This window comes from Triturus cristatus, chromosome 2_2, assembly GCF_964204655.1.
Source record: "Triturus cristatus chromosome 2_2, aTriCri1.1, whole genome shotgun sequence".
NCBI lineage: Eukaryota > Metazoa > Chordata > Amphibia > Caudata > Salamandridae > Triturus > Triturus cristatus.
In genome coordinates, this window is record NC_140582.1 from 913,640,495 (window position 1) to 913,660,388 (window position 19,894).

The following is a 19,894-nucleotide window of genomic DNA, read 5'->3' on the forward strand; positions in this document are numbered from 1 at the left end:
ATGTTAGGATACTACCACCTACTCTAGGATTCAAGTGGCACAAGTTTACTTTTCTTCTGTTATGTTTATGTGACTAAAACACGAGTATTCAATGCTTTTGCTTTTGTATGGAGAGTCCCTTGGAGTAAAACTACTCACATTTGCTATGGAGAAGTAATCCATGAAGGAGACTTTCAAAGAGAGAAAACTTTATTGATACTATCAATTCGAAAAAACAATTTCCATAATTTTTTCTACTTTTTTTAAGGCATCTGAACTATACTTTTTTTACCTTATTTCCACCGGGAGGGTAGGTATGTCAGATGTTTGACTGAATGTTTTCAAATGTGCTTTCCTATTGTACCGCATGATGTGATGTCTCCTTGTTTTTCAGGTTGTGTGTGAATAGGAAGAATCAGTTACCTCTTGGACAGAAGTGAAACCTGAACGTTATGGCATGAGGTAGGAAGACTCACCTTTCGCTAGACCTTATGAGAGTTGTAGGATTCATGTTGGTAATTATTCTTTTTGTTTCTTCTTTCAGGTGTTATTCCTTTCCCCCCACTGTCCCCTTTTTTAACCCTTTCCCGTGCTTGATCACCATAACACTCCATTTTATATACTTACAGAATTGGGGTCATCGAGAGGTGGACCTATTTGTGCATCGTTCTGATCCTGAGGAGTGTTTCTTCCGTACCATTGTGTGGAAGCCTGACATGTGTTGTTTAGTGGTTCTGAGGTCTTCAGTGTACCAGCTAGCCTGCTTGGTGGACCTTCTGTGGGTGTTTTTGCAGATATGAGCAACACTGTCAGCACAGTTGGTGATCCAATTGTTGATGTTTCTGACATTCTGGTCTAGTTTACTGTCGGAGTTGAGGTGGGTGATGTTGAGGGCATTGATCCATGTGTCCTTTGAGACTTTTCTCCAGCTGCGGTGGGGGCATAGAGCAGACTGGAGACTGAGGCCCATGAGCTGGTGTTGTTAAAGTGTAGTATGGTGTGTTCAGTACAGGTGAGTTCCGTGGTGTGGCTGTATCTGATGCAGTTTCTGGAGGTAAAGATGGGGTCTGCCGTGTGTGTGTGTTGTGGTAGGTAAAGTGGCTGTGGGTGCAGGTGAAAGCTCCTACCTTGGAATGTGAGTCAGCATGGTGTGTTGTTTGTTGCTGTGCCCGGGGTCGGCGGTGTACACCTCAGCAATTGTGTTTCTGCAGGTGGGGGGAGGTTCAGGGGTTGTGGCGCTAGGCTTGGTCCAGGCGCAGATGGGTCCAGATGGGCTTGACTTTGGTGCATCTGCTGTGCAGTCATGCTGTGACCTGCATTAACAAGTTCTTACCTTAATGTGGCTAGGATCAGCAACTCTAAGTCACTGTTCCTTCAACAGTTAGACCTTCAGTGGATGCTACTCTTCTTTACCTCATCGTGTGCCTTTCTCTTAGCCCGCAATGTACCTGTTATTGTATTACTCTCCTCCGGCCCCTTATCCTGTAATTTTGTAATTATGCTTGTTTGTTATTCTTACTCAATGTCGATATTGCATTTATTACCTACCGTCCATCCTATTGTAAAGCGCTCTGATATCCTTCGGGATCTTGTTCGGGCTATATAAAACTTTATAAATAAATAAATAAAGTAGGTCTGGGGTGGACGGGGCCCTCTGTTAGCGGTAAGAACAGTGAGTGGGAAAATCTGGGCAGTGGCAGTGTCACTGAATCAGGCTGGAACAAGCAGGACCTGGAGGCCAAAGGCAAGTGGCAGGCTACGTACCCGGTTGCCACTTGCCTGTGGCCTCCACTCTGATACCCTGATCGCAATTACAACAAAGCAAATGTTCCGTGTGATTGTTATACCGAAGATTAAGATTATTTGATATGGGAAAACCCAGGCGGGAAAACCTGAGCAGCAGCGCTGTCACAGGATCAGGCTGGAACAAGCAGGAGCTGAAGGCCAGAGCCAAGTGCCAGGCAAGGTGCCCAGAAGCCTACTAGTGTATACACGCTGCAGCATGCATTGAGTATGTTCTGGGATGGGTGGGGCTTCTGTTGGCATCAAAAATGCTGAGTGGAAAAACCATGGCAGGAAAACCCAGGCAGCGGTGGTGTCACTGAATCAGGCTGGAGCAAACAGGACCTGGAGGCCACAGGCAAGTGGTAGGCTAGGTGCCCAGGTGCCTACAAATGCAGTCACGCTGTGGAGTGCATTAAGTAGGTTGTGGGGTGGGTGGGGCTTCTGTTGGCAGGAAGAACAGTGAGTACCAAAACCCAGGCAGTGAATGTGTCACTGGGTCCGGCTGGAACAACTAGGACATGGAGTCCACAGACAAGGGGTAGGCTAGGTGCCCAGGTGCCACTTGCCTATGGCCTCCACTCTGATATTCTGATCACAATTACAACAAAGCAACTGTTCCGTGTGATTGTTATACCGAAGATTACGATTATTTGATATGGAAAACCCAGGTGGGAAAACCTGAGCAGCAGCGATGTCACTGGATCAGGCTGGAACAAGCAGGAACTGAAAGCCACAGGCAAGTGGCAGGCAAGCTGCCCAGGTGCCTACTAGAGCATACACCATGCAGCCTGCATTGAGTAGGACCTGGGGTGGATGGGGCTAGTGGGAAAACCATGGCAGGAAATCCCAGGCAGCGGCGGTGTCACTGAATCAGGCTGCAGCAAGCAGGATCTGGAGGCCACAGGCAAGTAGTAGGGTAGGTGCCCAGGGGCCTACTAATGCAGTCACGCTGTTGAGAGCATCAAGTAGGTTGTGGGGTGGGTGGGGCTTCTGTTGGCAGGAAGAACAGTGAGTGGGAAAACCCAGGCAGGGACATAGTCACTGGATCAGGCTGGAACAACTAGGACATGGAGTCCACAGGCAAGTTGCAGTCTAGGTGCCCAGGTGCCACTTGCCTGTGACCTCCACTCTGATATTCTGATCACAATTACAATAAAGCAACTGTTCTGTGTGTTGTGCAGAAAACTGCTGCTAAAGTGGCGATAATGGGCTTGATAATACGCCCTTGAAAATTCCAATAGAAGACCATGTTCTGGTGTGAACATGGGCTTCTATTGGAATTCTCAAGGGCATAATATCAAACCCATTATTGCCGCTTTAGCGGCAGTTTTCTGCCGCTAAAGCGGCGATAATTTAACGCAGTTCCTTGATAATATGCCCCAAAATAAGCCTACAGATTGACACTGTAGCTGGTGAACACACAGATTGAAATTAACACAACAAGATGATATTGGGTGTAGAACATGAAAAGCAACAGGGAACCTGTATTTTGATCAAATATGGTAGACAATATGAATTGATATTGTACAAAGAAATGTGTAAAAGTGATGTAATGTGTATTTTATACTTAGTCCAAGTTACTTTGAAAAAAAGTGGTAGTCATGAAAGTTCTATTAGTAGCAATGAAAATTGTTATGCGTCATTAGCAATCACATGTACATCCTCATATTTAAGACTTTATGTAGAAAGTTTTAGCTTGCCTTTTTTCTGTAGAAAGTGTTAGTCTGCCTTGAATTGTCATGGGTTTTAAAGATTTATGAAAACTAATTTTTAAATGTACTCATGTGTGGCCAACTTTCTTTGCTTGGAGGTTTTGTTTCCTTTCTTTCTTCCAAGGCTAATGGCTCTATAGCACTAAGAACGAAGGTGTGTGTAAATGGTAAGCCAGTGGTGCTGTTTTGTAATTTCAAGTATTTCTAGAAATGTATAGTTCCCAGACATTTGAGCACTACGAGTTCCACACGTGTTGTTTACCAGTTTATTTCCATCTGTGTGTTTTTGTGCTCATATTTTGGAGTGACAACGTTTTGGGGCACTACTTTGGGTGGAGTGGATATCGAGTAGGTGGCATAAGGTTCACTAGATGTCATGAAGATTGTTAACATTTCTTTTCTTAGGCACATATAAACTGTCTTACCCTTTTTGTTGCGTTCACTATAAAATATTAAATTTAACATTTAAAAATATACAGAAATATAGATGGGTAACAGTGATTAGCGGGGAGGATTTTTCACTGAGGCGGTTCTTAGTGACATCAAACAGATAACAAGAGATGAAGCTCAAGCCGCTCCTGGTGTAATTGAGAACCGGAGGTGAAACACATCACTGCTATTCAACTGTTTACCCATCTTTAATTGTATGCTATATATACCCCACAAAATCACCTGCTCCTGCTTTCAACTGCAAAACCACTGCTACACTGAGTCATAGGAGTAATGAGGGAGCCATATCTAACATGGCCTTTCTTCCTTGTCCCACATCTAAAAATACAAAATAATAAAAAGCATGGTCTCTTAACATCCCCCACAGCCTTGTGTGCTTCCCCCAGTGCTGTGCACTCTGCTCTCCATCAGAGGAGAGAGCCAGCACTGAACTAACAGACTGTGTGAAAGCCCTGTCAGAGCAACATGTCATTTCCTTATGACTACCAACAGTGGGAAACATCTTCACACTGCTGCTTTCTCTTTACAGATAATAACCAGATGTAGAATCTTGTATTCATGCTAGTCATACATAACAAATTAAATAGTCAATAAAGGTAGAACATAAGAGTCTGCATACGTTATAAAAAAGGTAAAAGAAGAACTTCATGAATGAACCCATGTGGAAGGAAGAGAACTGAAAGTGTTCTTATGCCCCTGGGTCATTACCGTGAGCCACTTTCTACTGGAAACTGTGAATACTAGCTAGACGTACAGTTGTTCTTAACACACCTACTGTGCAGGTTTGTGATGAGCTTAAGCTAACTTAAGATCTGTATGTCAAGAAAAAGAGCTCTAATTAGCCAGATATTTCAGCACAGGTGTTAAACCAGGTCTACTCGACCCATTGAAAGTAAGGTGTTGATGCAATTAAGGGTTGAACATTGTTTGAATCTGGCAGAGTTTAGTTTCTAACAGAAGTGGACCATCCAGAGGTGGATTGTTGTGAGATAGTAATCCAAGATATTACCTAGAAGGTGGTGTTTAATGAAGGGAAAGCCAAGATGATGTGAATGCTATGCAGAAATGGGTGATTATGATGAGATAATAATGAGCATGAAGATGAAAAGACAAATGATGGGTCTAGAAGCAAGCCTTTGATGCTCTGGTTATACCAGATGTGCTTGCAGAAGATGGTAGACTGTGTTGAAAAACCACAGAAACATTGAAGAAAATAGGAACAAGCAGTTTTATTGTGAAGTGATGATGAAATTAGGGACCTAGGTAAGAGTAGTGTCTGTTTGGCAAAGTCACTGGATCACAAGCTGTGGGGGAGCAGATTAAACAGGTTGTATATGGAGAGTTAGAAGGTTAGAAGGTTAATCTATGTGTTAAGGGTTTTTAAAGCTAGAGAGAGATACTGCCATTAGTTTCTGGGCGTTGTGATCCACCATGGGCTTCTAAAGTTGGGGAATGTCTTGAGCTGCTCTTGAAGCAATTGACGTAGGTTCTCGAATGAAAGATGATTAAGAGTCCAACAGATGCTGAGGAGGCATATTTGCAGAGATGGGGAGAAGTATTTTATTGATGAGGTAAGGGGCTCTGAAGTTCATATGACAAATAAATAGCAGAAATGCCCTATAAAACTATTCTTCTGAGTCAGGTGTTCAATTGCCCCAACACTAAAAGTATCTGAGTTCCCAAATCAGATATTGTCAGTAATATATATATCTAGTACCATGTGCACAATAAGCTAAAACAGCGATGTATCTACACTTAAAAAAGTTAAGCATTCTATGTTACACACATGTCCTCACTCTCCTTCCTTGTAAAAATGATTATTTGTAGATTAATCTGGTAAGTGGTGGCTAAAAAGCTGCTGTGCTGTCCCTAACCTCCCTCATCCTTCTACCCCCTTTTTTCATGTCCACCTTCTACCACACCTTACATCCCTCCCCTTAATCTCTACCCCTCCAATGTACAGAGGTCTGTTGCTCTGTAACTAGGTTTGATCTAAATGCGCCCTTACATGTAACTTTCACATAGCTATCACTACTTAGAGTTGACAACTTGTGTTAACTCGTATGTTGAGAGATATGGGGGTAGACGGAAATTTGAAATCCCTCCTGACCGGGTGTTACCTGGACGCTCTGCTTTCTCTTCCCGCTGCTGGCCCTGCTGGAGCTCCCTCGGCCCCCCTCGTAGCACTCGGGGGTGCCGCAACATCACGCATGGCCTGGAAGCGGCCAGAACTATAATCCCCAGGTGCCCCGGCGCTGGTCTGACGCTACCTACGTGCCTGGAGGCGCATTTAACATCGGCGCTCCCTTGGTGGAGTGGGAAGACGGAAATTTGAAATCCCTCCTGACCGGGTGTTACCTGGACGCTCTGCTTTCTCTTCCTGCTGCTGGCCCTGCTGGAGCTCCCTCGGCCCCCCTCGTAGCACTCGGGGGTGCCGCAACATCACGCATGGCCTGGAAGCGGCCAGAACTATAATTCCCAGGTGCCCCGGCGCTGGTCTGACGCTACCTACGCGCCCGGAGGCGCATTTAACATCGGCGCTCCCTTGGTGGAGCGGGCAGACGGAAATTTGAAATCCCTCCTGACCAGGTGTTACCTGGACGCTCTGCTTTCTCTTCCTGCTGCTGGCCCTGCTGGAGCTCCCTCGGCCCCCCTCGTAGCACTCGGGGGTGCCGCAACATCACGCATGGCCTGGAAGCGGCCAGAACTATAATCCCCAGGTGCCCCGGCGCTGGTCTGACGCTACCTACGCGCCCGGAGGCGCATTTAACATCGGCGCTCCCTTGGTGGAGCGGGAAGACGGATATTTGAAATCCCTCCTGACCGGGTGTTACCTGGACGCTCTGCTTTCTCTTCCTGCTGCTGGCCCTGCTGGAGCTCCCTCGGCCCCCCTCGTAGCACTCGGGGGTGCCGCAACATCACGCATGGCCTGGAAGCGGCCAGAACTATAATCCCCAGGTGCCCCGGCGCTGGTCTGACGCTACCTACGCGCCCGGAGGCGCATTTAACATCGGCACTCCCTCCGCGTCGCGGGACGCGCGCGGGTGGCCGCCGGGCTAAGCCCGGGCAAAGGGTGGGCCCTCTGTGGCCCTCCGAGGCCCGAAGAGACTGGACTGTGCCAGGTACTTTGCAGCTGTGTTCCGTAGAACAATTATAACTCATTGCTGTTTATTATTACATGTTCTGGTAGTCTATTTGAGGGGGTTATTTATCCCACTATATTTGTGGGCTTAGCGGGCTTGTCTTGGGTGCAGTTCCTCTCTTCTCTTGCCTGATTGTAATGACTGACGTCGGCAAACTATCTGCCCTGATGACTAAGGGCAATGACGAGAGGTATTTGCACACTACAGGCCCTATGGATAGCTATCTTATTAAAAAAGTAAGTCAGATTAACACTGATAGGAGGGCCTCCTTGGGCAAGGTGAGTCCCATTAGACTTCTTGAAGACATAACCCCTCCCTTACTGGCTCCGACTATCATGACTAGTAATACCTCTTGTGGAGCAAATAAGAGTACCATGATTACCGCTCAGGTGCATAACGCTAGGCATTCTAGTGCTACTTCACAGCTCCCATTGCCACCTGCCAAAACGGTTAGAAAATACACAAAGGTAAAACGCAGACATAGGGGGAAGCATGCACAACAAAGTTCAGCAACCCTCAAACAAAAAGTTTGCTCCCTAATACAGTCTCCCCTGGATAAAAACCCCGCTTCAGGGCATTTGGATGCAGTGCCATTTCTAACGCTTCAATCAAATAATTCTCCTTTATTTCCTACTTCACCTCGTAAATCTGCTGTTGAAGATCTTACAGGGTCAGGCGTGGTTAATTGCTCTGTAACTGATTCCCCCTTAAACACGCCCATCAATGCCTCTGCATCTCTGCTGAGCTTTTGCTCTAGCAGTGTTGATGAAGGCTCTCCAAATTTGCTCAGCTTTTCTCCTGCCTCACCCCCTATATTAACTAATGGGGAATCTAAAGGGACTAATTGTGACAATGGCTCTGAAGATTCAACTTTAAAATGGCTATCCGAGAACCTGAAGAAAATTATCACCCCAATTTTGATGGATACGATGGCCCAAGTGTCTGTTCTTAATCTGCCCCCACAGTCCAATTATGGTTGCACGACTGTGACCGACGCTTTGGCCAAAATCGACCAAGTGATGAAACCCCTAATACAGCCCCTTCTGGATAATATTTCATTATTAAACACTCGCTTGGATTCTATAGAGAAAAAGCTGACAGATAATACTCTTGCTCTTTCGGGCTGCGTGTCAGGTTTAAAAAACATCACTTCTTTTTATACACCCGCTAAAGCCTTGACAAACACTATCTCTGGACCTCCAAGCCATCCTACTATTTTACCATCTACCCAGAAGGGATACTTGCCATCCCATCCTCTTTCCCCCATAATACCCACACTAACGAATAACATTGCACACAGTAAGACATCTGATAATTCAAAAGTCAATCCAAGTTTAGACTCAAAATCAGTCCCACCACAAAGTCTTGATAATCCAGCCATTAAAGACTTTGGGATTGGAAGTGACCTTAATAAAGACCGGCAATATCGCGCAATAGTGGACCTTCCTCCTGAAGCTGCACCGTACGTAATCATTTTAGCCGGCGTTCCCGAGCTCCCTATTGGGACTAGGGAAGATTATCAAGGTCTCCGGAACAAAGTTGTTTACTGGTTGCGTAAAAACAGATCCTTGCCTGCTTATATTAATGGGGAAATATTGCATGTGAGGCGTTGTGAATGGGTGGGGGTGCGTCCCAAAGACAAAAAAGGGGACGTAATTATTGTGAATTTTAAAGATCATAGGGCAGTTAGGCACATTGGGCACTGGTATGTCCATAGTAGTAGTGATGCTATTTCTACACATTACTTGAATTATTTTTATCCATATGTGCCAACTCAATCCCCTACGAACCAGGCGGATAGATGGCAGACAGTCACTAGGTCTGCTCGTATTCATCATGGTCATAGCCGGACTCCCTTTGTACAACCTCGTGGTCCATACAATCACCATCAGTACTTCAGACACCCTTACTCCTTGCATAGAGGCCCGAATAATTATACATGGGACGGGAATAACATTGCCCCGTCCATTTATAATTTGCCTACTCAAAACCATTTTGATGTTTTTTCAGGTTTGGAATTTGTGGATTGACATAGGAAAACTGTATGTGACAATTTTTCCATTAGGCTAGGGCCTAAACTCGATAATGTCCCGTTGATCCCCAAAGTTCAGGCCCCCTTACCTCTCACTGAGGACGCTACCCCAGTACAAATTACCCAGACTTTGATTAATGACAACATAAGTGAGGTTAGCTGTAGTAACACCCACAAGGCAAATCAAACGTTGAGGGACCTATTGGTGCCTCTACTTGTACTCGACCTGAGGAAACAAAGGTATCTTCCTCCCAAAGTAATCAAGGTACTAAAGTAATCAGGGAAGCCTGTACATTCTTATTCTGGAATGTGGCCGGTTTAAGGGAGAAAATCAACAATCCATCATGGGGCTCCATTATTGAGGGCCATGATATCCTGGCTTTCCAGGAAACCTGGTCCTTGGATCCGGTAAATATTAATGGATACAGAAGTTTTTTCACCCCGGCTGTGGGGAGCACCCATGGAAGAGCTAAGGGTGGTCTACTAACCTTAGTTTCCAATCAGCTTAAATACGAGGTTATCCGGTTTTCTTCTAAATCTAGTTTTTATCATTTAATAATTTTAAGGAATAGCAAGGGACTAAATGTCGCTGTAATTAATTTCTATAATAACATACCAAGGAAAGAAATCCCCAGCGTTCTATCCACGCTGAGGGATGATATACATTATGAAATAGACAAAACCGATAGAGAAGTTATGTTTGTTTGGGGGGGGGATTTTAACTGTAAACTCTGCACTAAAAGTAAACAGGGTTTATGCGGTTTAACTATCGAACAGGAAACAAATTCAACTCATTTTGAACATTCTCTGATTGGGGATTTACTAAATGACATATTGTTTATGTATGATTTAGGTTTTGTAAATGAAATTGCTCAAATGCCCTCTATCTTTGTGCCAACTTTTGTCGGTAGAGGAGCACTGTCTATTATTGATTTTATTATTGCCTCTAATAGTTGTCGCCACAATATTATTAAGTTCAATATTATAGACCAGCCAGTGAGTGACCATCTGCCACAGATTATGGAAATTGAAAATCTTTTGTTGGACCAACAAACGGACGCGCCTTCGCTTCATGTAGTTTCGGACGTGGTCCTTGGTAGACAAAACGGGTATAGCTTAAAATGGAATAAGGTGGTCCCGGAAAGGTTTTTAGATAAATTACTGGGTATCAGCTCTACCAGTTTTGCCACATGCTTGGACGATAATTCTAGACCCGATTCTATAATTGAACATTTTAACTTAATAGCTCTCACTATTAAGGAAGATTTATGGGTTGTGGCAAATGATAGGGCAAAGGGTAAAAGGAGCTGGTTTGACAACGCTTGCACCAGCTCCTTAACCACCAAGTACCACGTAATACTACTGAAATAAGAATCTGCAGGAAAGCATATAATGAAGCCCTAACAAATAGGAAAATGGTTATAAAAAAGGAGGCCCTGGAAGCGCTATGCGCAGCGTCACAACAGAAGGATGCGTCTGCCTTCTGGAAGGCTGTTAATACCCCTCTTCTTTATGATAACACCAAGGCGCGTATAGAAAACGCCATCACTGAGGAGGATTGGGTTATGCATTTTTCTTGTCTTTATACACCGCATGACAATCTTCATATTACTGATATTTCTCCCGGGGTCCATATAGCGGACAAGGTAGTTAAACTGGTTGTAAATTTGGAGGAAGTCAACTTGGCTTTGAATGCAACGAAGGGTGGCAAGGCTGCAGGGCCTGATGGTATCCCTGCTGACCTGTTTAAAGATAATGTTGAGCTCTGGGGCCCCATGCTTGTGCAATTATTTAATGCAGCTCTGGCTAGGGGCCTAAATCCGTCCTGGTTCACCTCCGTGATTGTACCTATCTATAAGAAGGGCGACAGGCAATCCTGCGCCTGCTACAGACCAATTTCTCTATTAGATTCGTCCGTCAAGATTCTTAGGAGAATCATTTTGGTCAGACTGCAAACCTGGGCAGAAGAAAATAAAATAATGAGCGATTTACAATATGGTTTCCAAAAGGGTATTGGAACTCAAGAACAGTGCCTAAACTTAATGATTATACAATCAAAATACCTGAGGATTAAGGGGGAGCGCCTCTATCTCACATTCGTCGACCTTTCATCGGCGTTTGATTGCGTCTCCCATGCTAAATTATGGACTATTTTAAGAGAGATAGGCGTGGAAGATTCCATTGTTTGTTTCTTGAAGGATCTTTATTCAGGTGCCTCAGCTTCGGTCCGCTACGGCCGTGAGGGTCAATGTACAAGGTCATTTCAGGTTGGCCGGGGCGTTCGCCAGGGCTGCGTCCTGGCACCCTTTTTATTTTTGTTGTATATTAATGGCCTTGAGCGTCATCTTCTGCGTGATTGCGGGGACATACCTAGGGTTGGGGGGAGGTTTATCCCCGCACTCCTGTATGCGGATGACGCGGTTTTAATGGCCCGCACTCCCGTGGCTTTACAAAATTTGATAAAATCTTTTGAGTGCTTTATGTCTAGTCTAGACTTAAAAGTTAATTGCACTAAAACTTTTTCAATGAACTGTGGCACTAAATCTGGTAATCATCCAAAAAGAATGTTTTTAAATAACGTTCCATTGGAATCTACCTCTATCTTCCCATACCTTGGCGTACTGTTCCATGAAACTGGGGTTTGGACTCACGCGGTAAAGGCAAGAACTCTCCTGTTTCAAAAAACTACAATGGCCCTAATGAATTTTATTAAAAAACTGGGAAAGAAACCAATTAAGGAAATTTTAACTATTTATAAAGCTACATGAACCTCGGTTGCTATGTATGGCTCGGGCCTCTGGGGCCACACTAACATTGATCTACTTCAGAAAGCTGAGAATAGGTTTCTGAGACATGTTTTGAGAGTCCCCCAAAGTGTCGCGACCTATATTTGTCATTCTGAACTTGGCCTAAACTATATATCTGATTTGATCAGAATTCAACCTATTCTTCTGTGGCACAGGGTTTGGACAACTGATGAGTGCTCTCTGAATCGAGCCATCCTTCAGGATGTTATAAAACTGGAAAATGTGGACCGTTTAGATTGGCTAAACTACATCAAATCATTTTTTGCCAAAATTGGTCGCCAACACCATTTTGCAGATCCATCTTCAATGGAAGGTTTATCCAGGAATCTTTTGTCTAAACTATCCCTGGATTACCTTATAGAAAATAGAAGCCAAGAGGAATTGAAGAAAAAAACTGTGTCTCTGCATTTTTCCCTTCTAACGAGCAGTAGCCTGCAGCCTTACTTAACTTTGCCGATGTCTAATTATGAACGTTTTATCTTGACTTGTTTTAGATTGTCTATTGTTTTTAGACTATTGTCTTTTCCAGTTATGAATTCTTGGCCATCGAGCCTACCATTATGTCCGTGTGATGACTATTCATCCCAGTCAGATATTCATATTCTGTTTTTCTGCACCTTTTATACCTTACCTCGTAAGACATATATTATTCCACTCCTCAAAGAATGGAAAATTAACAAATGTCGCTTGGCTTTCTTAGAGCTTCAGAGAATGGACACTGTTCTTACTGTTACCGCAGTTTTAACTTATTTAAAAAACGTTTTTAAACTTGGGAAATCACTGAGTCTAGATGTATTTTAAGTTTACCTTTCTCCCTTTTATATTTTCTTGTGTCTGTATTTAAATTGTAATTTAATGCTGTAACTTTCATGGTTTTTTGTCTTTAAAACCGAATAAAGTATTCTATTCTTGACTTGACAACTTGTGTTAACTCGTATGTTGAGAGATATGGGGTACATTATACCCAAGTTTCATTTTGTAGTCACCAATCTTATGATGTGACTATGGTCACAGGCTCAATTGTTGCCTCTATTGGCTTTAAAGAGAACTTCATGTTGGGTGTCACCAGAACACTACACTATTGGCAAAGGGAAGATATAGGAAATAGAACCTTGTTCTCGATCCAATACTAGAAGGGCCAGGCAGACCAGATCTGAGATGCTCTAGAGACTGCCATTTTCTGCAGGACGTTGTGGTGGGGCACGCGCTGGTTCAGCCATGGAGACCGACCCCCTGGATGAAAGAGACTATACATTCACCTCCTATATCTGACAACTACATGGTCAAATTACAGTGGGACATTGACCTACTTGTTCCACCAATGGATGATTGGAAAAGCAGATGTAAGGGGAACTGATGTGAGATGCTGCCATAAGAAAAAAGAAAGTTAGGCAATCACAGATATTTTTTGAAGCGAAGGTGGTAACGGTTAACATCTGAGTATAATGTTGTGCCCCAACAGACTAGTTAAGGCAGATTACAACCTTAATTCTCTTTACACCTCTAATCCAAAACATGCTTTAAAGTTCATCAAACAGAAACAATTCGAAAAAGGGGGGAACCAGGTAGGCTCTTAGCAATGCAACTGAAACAGCCAGAGTCCAACTTTGCTTTTCCTGCCGTCTCTGACATGCATGGCCATATAATAACCAACCAGGTTGAAATTACTGATGTGTTTTTATCTCCTTTTTTTCGAAAACTGTACAACTGGTCTCACAGAGGTCCTCATTGAGGTTCTCACGAGCAGTAGAACATTTCTTAAGTTGAAGTAGACAAGGCAGTAGATGGCCCCGAGTGAGGATAGCTACCCAGTGAAATGCTCAGATCAATAGAGTAAAACGCCCCCCCTCCCAGGCAGAGGGCTCAAAGAAGCAGTTGATGATATTGGATCATCACCAGAATATAAAAGGTCCAGAGTATCCATGATCCTGGCAAAAATCCTTCAATCAATAAATCAGGGATTTTTAAAGCGCGCTACTCACCCGTGAGGGTCTCAAGGCGTGGGGGCGGGTACGAGCAGCTCCCTAGGTCATTCAATTGGGCCAGCTTTAGGTCCCTGCCCCTGTTAAATGTGGGTATGAAGAAATTGGCCAAAGGACTTGCTGACAGGTTGCAAACAGTGATACCTTATCTAATACACCCCTCAACATGTGGTACTTCTTCCACATCACTCCTCTGCTGCTCATTTGAGTGTGCAACTGATCAGGCTGTGGCTGGTAAGGGATGACAGGGATAAGAAACTGGGTGTGAATAGGCCTTTGGTTGTTATCTGGGCCTCTGTTTAAAAACTGGGATCAGACGTAATTCATAAAATCACATGGCTGTTCAAGGATCTTACAATTGTTGTCAACTGTGTGGCTTTAAAGCATCTCCCGTTAAGGTGCTGGGAGGGACCAGGCAGGCCTGACTTACTTGTTGTTATTCCTTCAGGCCGTGGAGCCCTCAGGTTCCTGGATCAGTAAAACAGGGATACTTGTAGGACTGACACTGCAGCACTTGAGAAAATAATCACACCGTATGCGGATAGCATCACGATGACCTTTTCAAAAGCAGCAACTTCTCTCGCATCGCGAGCTATAGGATGCATTGGCAAAAGTTATAGGCTACATTGCCAAACATTATAGGATACACTGGCAAAAGTGCGAGGCATCACGCCCACCAGGTCCGTTTCTAGAAGGGGGAACCAGGACCACCCAATCCCAACACAAGCCCATTCACTAGTAGAAAACCATCCTTTGTTCTTTTACTTAATGAAAAAAAGAGCACAGTACTGTAGTCTCGCTATGCCAATGCCTGGGGACAGGTATGGTGTGCAGCTCACACCCATACAAGTCCATCAAGCATGCCTTGACCCAGCTCTCAGACACCTAGGAGCCGCTGGACAACCCCATTTATCTTTATGGCCAGTCCATGCTTCTTCACGGCCCTACCAGATTCCAAATCCTGGAACCGGGCCTGACGCCCAATTGCCCAAAATACTGAGGAGCAGATTTACAAGCCCCCTGCACCTCTGATGCGTCACGTTGCGTGACGCACCGGTGGCGCAGTCTGCTAAGTGATATTTACAAGAACAGATAAAGTCACCCGGAGTAACTTAACCTGTGCTTGTAAATATCGCCCCTGTTCACGCAACATTTTGCGTGTTAGGATCGTGACATGGGTGTTGCTGTGGGTGTTCCCACGGGACATCCATGTCCACTGATGCATTTCCATATTTACGAGAAATCGTGAATCTGGAAATGCGTCAGAATGCTACGAAACCTTAGGGGTGGCTTAGCAATGTGCAACGAGGAGAAATGGTTTTCATGTCTCCTTGTTTTTTTCCTCTTTCAATGCATGCTGCATTCTAAAGCACACGTTGGCAGAGGAAATCACCTCAATTTATTGTTTTTGTGCAGGAAGGTGCCCCTTCTTGCACAAAAACAATCTCCCCATGATGCAGGCATCCTTGCACCATGGCCTCGCGGTAGTACCTATTCTGCAGGTAATCCCTCACACTGACCTGCTGAAGTTAGAATGCGGTTGTAAAACCGCCCAATATATACCGTTTATTATATATGGGGATTTGCGGTAATCACAACTCAAGCATAAATATGCGTTCACGACGGACCTGGGATTGCCCGTTGTACACGTCCCAGTTCCTTTCCGCTTGTTGACTTCACCAGGAAAATGAGATGAAACGTGTGTAGAGAAATGTGCCATACGTCGGAGATACACTTGTGTGTATCGGTGCACCTACACCGCTGTGATTCCTTATTACTGAGTGATACAATTAGGATGGTACTGGTAATCCCGCGCCTCGGAATTGCCATGAGCACCTTATTGATAGTTCCAGGTGTAGGATTACCAATTTGATGTCCCCCAGGCTCCCTATCTAAACCAACATTTCTGCTGAACATTCACTTGTGGCCCAGATCCCGCCAAACATGTGACTAAACCTTGACTCCTTGGATATAGTTCTATCACTTAATGTCTTCTGGAACTCCCCAGTGATCTGGATGCCACTAACCATTAACTTGTCGCCTATCGATTGACAATTGTACATATTCCTATTTTACATGAACTGTCCAATGGTCCAGTTTCCCAGCATGATTTGGCTGACTGCCTCGCGTATAAACTGCTCCGGGCAGCCTTCCGGAAGCTCCCACCTTCCGGGAGTGAAATATACAGATTCTTCATCGTTAGCAACTTTGGTAACTCTCTGTAAAGTATATCGTAAGGAAGTTAGATGAACAAACTCTGCATTCAACATACTACCTGCATCATAATGGATTATAGATGGCTGTAGCAGCCTTCGCCGTGCAACTCATATATTTGGCAATTTATAGACAGGAATACAAATGAATCCCCTCAACACAATTGTTGTAGAAGAACGTTTCAGAGAATGTAAACAACAAAACATGATTAAGAAAACCAAACCAGATTAATTTGTGTAGCCTGCAAACTGTAAATAGGTACAATCAACTTCATGTAAATTCATTATCTAAATTATCATTTCATAAGTCACAGAAATTAGAATACATACAACAGAATAATGTGTTAGCGGTGCCACCTGTAGCCCAATTAGTGAAATATATGAATATTCAAAAGTAATTAAATAATAGATCATTTCTTTCTTTTGATTTTTATTTCGCCCGCGATGCTGCGGGATAGACTCTTCTGAGAGTCTATTGTGTTGTAGTTATCGATAAACAGGGTAACTATATAGCAGATTACTATTAACCACATTAAATTTGAACACAATATGGAATCTACCCTCTACATTTAGGCCAAATAGCCGGCAGTTAAGCCGGCGATGGGTGAGTTTGGTCCACCATCCTGCAGGTAGCATCTCCTATTGCATATGCACGTGTGAGCCCTGGCTGTGGCACCCAGCACCTGTAAAACTTCACTAGCAAGCACGTCAGAATATTTCTCTCAACTTTGATGCATTCATTACCATGGGGTTCACCCATACAAACGAGAAACACCCTCTTTCACCATTATCGCTGTCACTGATTAAAAGATCTTCAAATAAACCTGCAGAAAAGCCCGATTTATCCATGCTGACCCACCACAGAACATTCTACGCAAACCGTAGACATACCCTTAAGGTGCCAAGCCAATTGGAGAGCGGGGTCTGTCGTGTCCACAGAATTCACGCAGAGACAGGTAAGGATTCTTATAATTAAATGTAAGACAGTTTTCATATAGCGCAGCTACTCACCCTTACGGGTCTCAAGGCACTGGGGGCCGTCGTGGAAATTAAGTGAGCTATTGCCCAGAGTCACACGGTGCTGAGCTGAGCTGAGCTGCCGCCGGAGCCAGGGATCGAACTGTGAACCCTCTGCTCCGAAGTCAGCTGCCCTGGCCGCTGCACCACACCTCCCCACCTGGCTCTTTATTCTTTGTCTCGTTGCTGCGCTTCAATGCACGTCCTTACTCGTGCCCTTGCTGTTTAGGAATCCCTCCCCACTCCCTGACCGGAGTGGTGCCCGGTTCCTGTCCCTCCCAGCATGCGGGTGCAGGGTCCTAGTGCCCCCTGACCCCGGTCACTACATCTCCCCCTTCCGTCGAAAGAAAATAATGAGAGGAGAGTGAGATAAAGGGAGAGAGAGAGAGAAAACCAAAAGGAGGGTGATAATCCATCATTGTCCTTATCTCCATCATTACATCTCTTCAATCAGTCTTGTTGGCCTTTTGCTCACTCTTTCCGGACATGTTCCTTTCGTTCCCTTCTGTGCTGTTCTTGTCTCTCACCATTATATGTCCTTCGTCCGTTCTCGTCCATAACTTCCTCTATTTCATGTCTGTCACTGTTCTCTGCTGTGTCCTCCCCGTTTCCATCCATGGTCTTTAGTCCCTTGAAATGAGACTTATTCCTGGTGATCCGGTATTGGCCAGACGCAGCTGTAATCATTGACCCCTTGACGCTTGTTATCGTTAGCGGTTCACTTGAAAATGTACTGACTGATTTTCTCACTTGCCGCTGACGCACTACCACTGAGTCCCCTTGCTTAAGGTGCGAGGGAGTGGCATGTCTCCTTGCGTCTACATATGTTTTCATATTTTCCTTCACCTCCTGGCCTCTGACAGCGATACTGCTGTGCTTCAGTGTCGATTTTGCCTCTAGTTGTGGAAGTCTCGTTCTACTTGTCCTTCCCAGCACTAGTTCGGCTGGACATCATTCTGTGGAGCTGTGGGGAGTATTTCTATAGTCTCTTAGTATTTGACAGAGTGCTTGTCCTATGGAGATCTGCGCTAACTTTGCTCTTTGGACTACCTTCTTTATGTTCCCCATGAACCTCTCCACCATGCCATTCGCTTGTGGCCACAGAGGCGTTATTTTCCGGTGGCGAATGCTTAAGTATTCTGTGAACTTGTGAAATTCCTCCCCTGAGAAGGGAGGACCATTGTCTGCCTTTAAGGTCTGTGGGGAACCCCAGGCTGCAAATATTTCATCCAGTATTGGCAACGTCGTGGTCGCTCATGTTGGCGAGACATGTCGCACTACGGGGAATCTGAAGTATTCGTCAATGACCACGAGCAAGTAGTTTCCTGTGTTCAGTGGCCCATAGAGGTCTGCTGCTAACGTTATCCACACTGCCTCTGGAAGCTCCGACATCTGTAGCTGTTCCGGTTTTGCTGATTGTCCTGTTATTTAGCATCTGCGGCAATTTAAGATGGTGTTCTCTACCAGTCTATCTAGCCCAGGTAACCATACCTTCTCCCTTAGCATCTTCTTTGTTGCTACCATTCCTCTGTGGGATACATGAGCCAAGTTTACAGTCTGCCGACGTAGTGCACTTGGCATGACTATCCTTGTTCCCCTCATTATTATTCCTTTTTCAGTTTCTGATAGTTCTTCATTTATCTTTTTGAATGCCAGCATTTCTTCCTTGTTAACTCCTTTTCCCAAGGCGCTGTTGATGTGCCTCCATCTTTGCTGTCGTGTCGTCATTTTGACTGCCTGCATTGTGGCGTCCCTTGCTGTTTCTTGCTCTAGCTGTGTTAGTGTGATTGGTGCAGGAGTGTTCTGTTTAAGCACAAAATTGAGGTATTTCTCAGCCATTGAGTCGCTTTCTTGTGCCTACGGTAAGGGGTGCCGTGACATGTAATTAGCCGGGTTGTGTTCCTTCCCTGGCTTGTGCACGATCTTGAAGTCATAGTCCATCAGTCTTATGCCCCATCGTTCAATGCGGGGCAGTATCTTTGCGGTTGGATTGTCGTATATTGTCACTAGGGCCTGATGGTCTGTGATGATGGTAAATGGTTTTTCGTAGATGAACATGTGGTATTGTTCAAACACCCATATCACTGCTAGTTTTTCCTTCTCTGGCTGGGAGTATTCCCTTTCTATGTCAGACAAGCTTTTGCTGGCATACGCAACAATTTTCCTGGGCGAATCTCTACCCGGCGTGTGTTGTGCTAGGATTGCTCCTAGTCCTACCGGGCTGGCGTCCACTGTTAGCTCTGTGCATAGCAATCGGTCAAAGTATGCAAGATGATCAACAGCCACCACGGCATGTCTGATGGCCTCAAATGCCCAATTGCATTCTTGTGTCCAGATGCATTTTTGACCCTGCTTTGTTAGGTCCCTCAGCGGTGTGCTTACTGTGCCTAAGTCTTTTATGTACGAGCACAGTAGTTTGAAAAATCCAGAAATGACCTTACTTCTGCGACGTCTGTTAGAGGATTTGCCTTTTCCAATGTTTCCACCTTGCTGGGGTCTGGCCTCATTCCATTCCTTGAGAAGATGTGCCCGAAAAACACCAGTTCATTCCTACCCAGTTCGCACTTGTCTTTATTTAGAGTTAGTCCTGCGTGTTCCAGCTGTCTGCGTGTAAGGCCTTGTCGTGTTCGTCATCTGAACGACCAAATAATAGGATGTTGTCACTGTAGTTCAAACTGTTTTTTACCGGCCTTATTACTTGCCGTATGATTTCTTGGAATATCTCCGCTGCCGATGATATGCCAAAACTGAGTCGTTTGTAACGAAACAGGCCC

At 44.7% G+C, this 19,894-nt stretch overlaps 1 long non-coding RNA gene across 1 annotated transcript in view; it reads right to left on the reverse strand.

Moving 5' to 3' along the window:
• LOC146862931 (uncharacterized) overlaps positions 1 to 17,331 on the reverse strand; it is a 320,288-nt gene extending 302,957 nt beyond the window's left edge. Inside the window, exon 1 of the long non-coding RNA XR_014978531.1 lies at positions 17,115 to 17,331. This is a non-coding gene — a long non-coding RNA (uncharacterized LOC146862931). The remainder of the gene's footprint in view (positions 1 to 17,114) is intronic.
• Between the last annotated feature and the right edge of the window lie 2,563 nt (positions 17,332 to 19,894).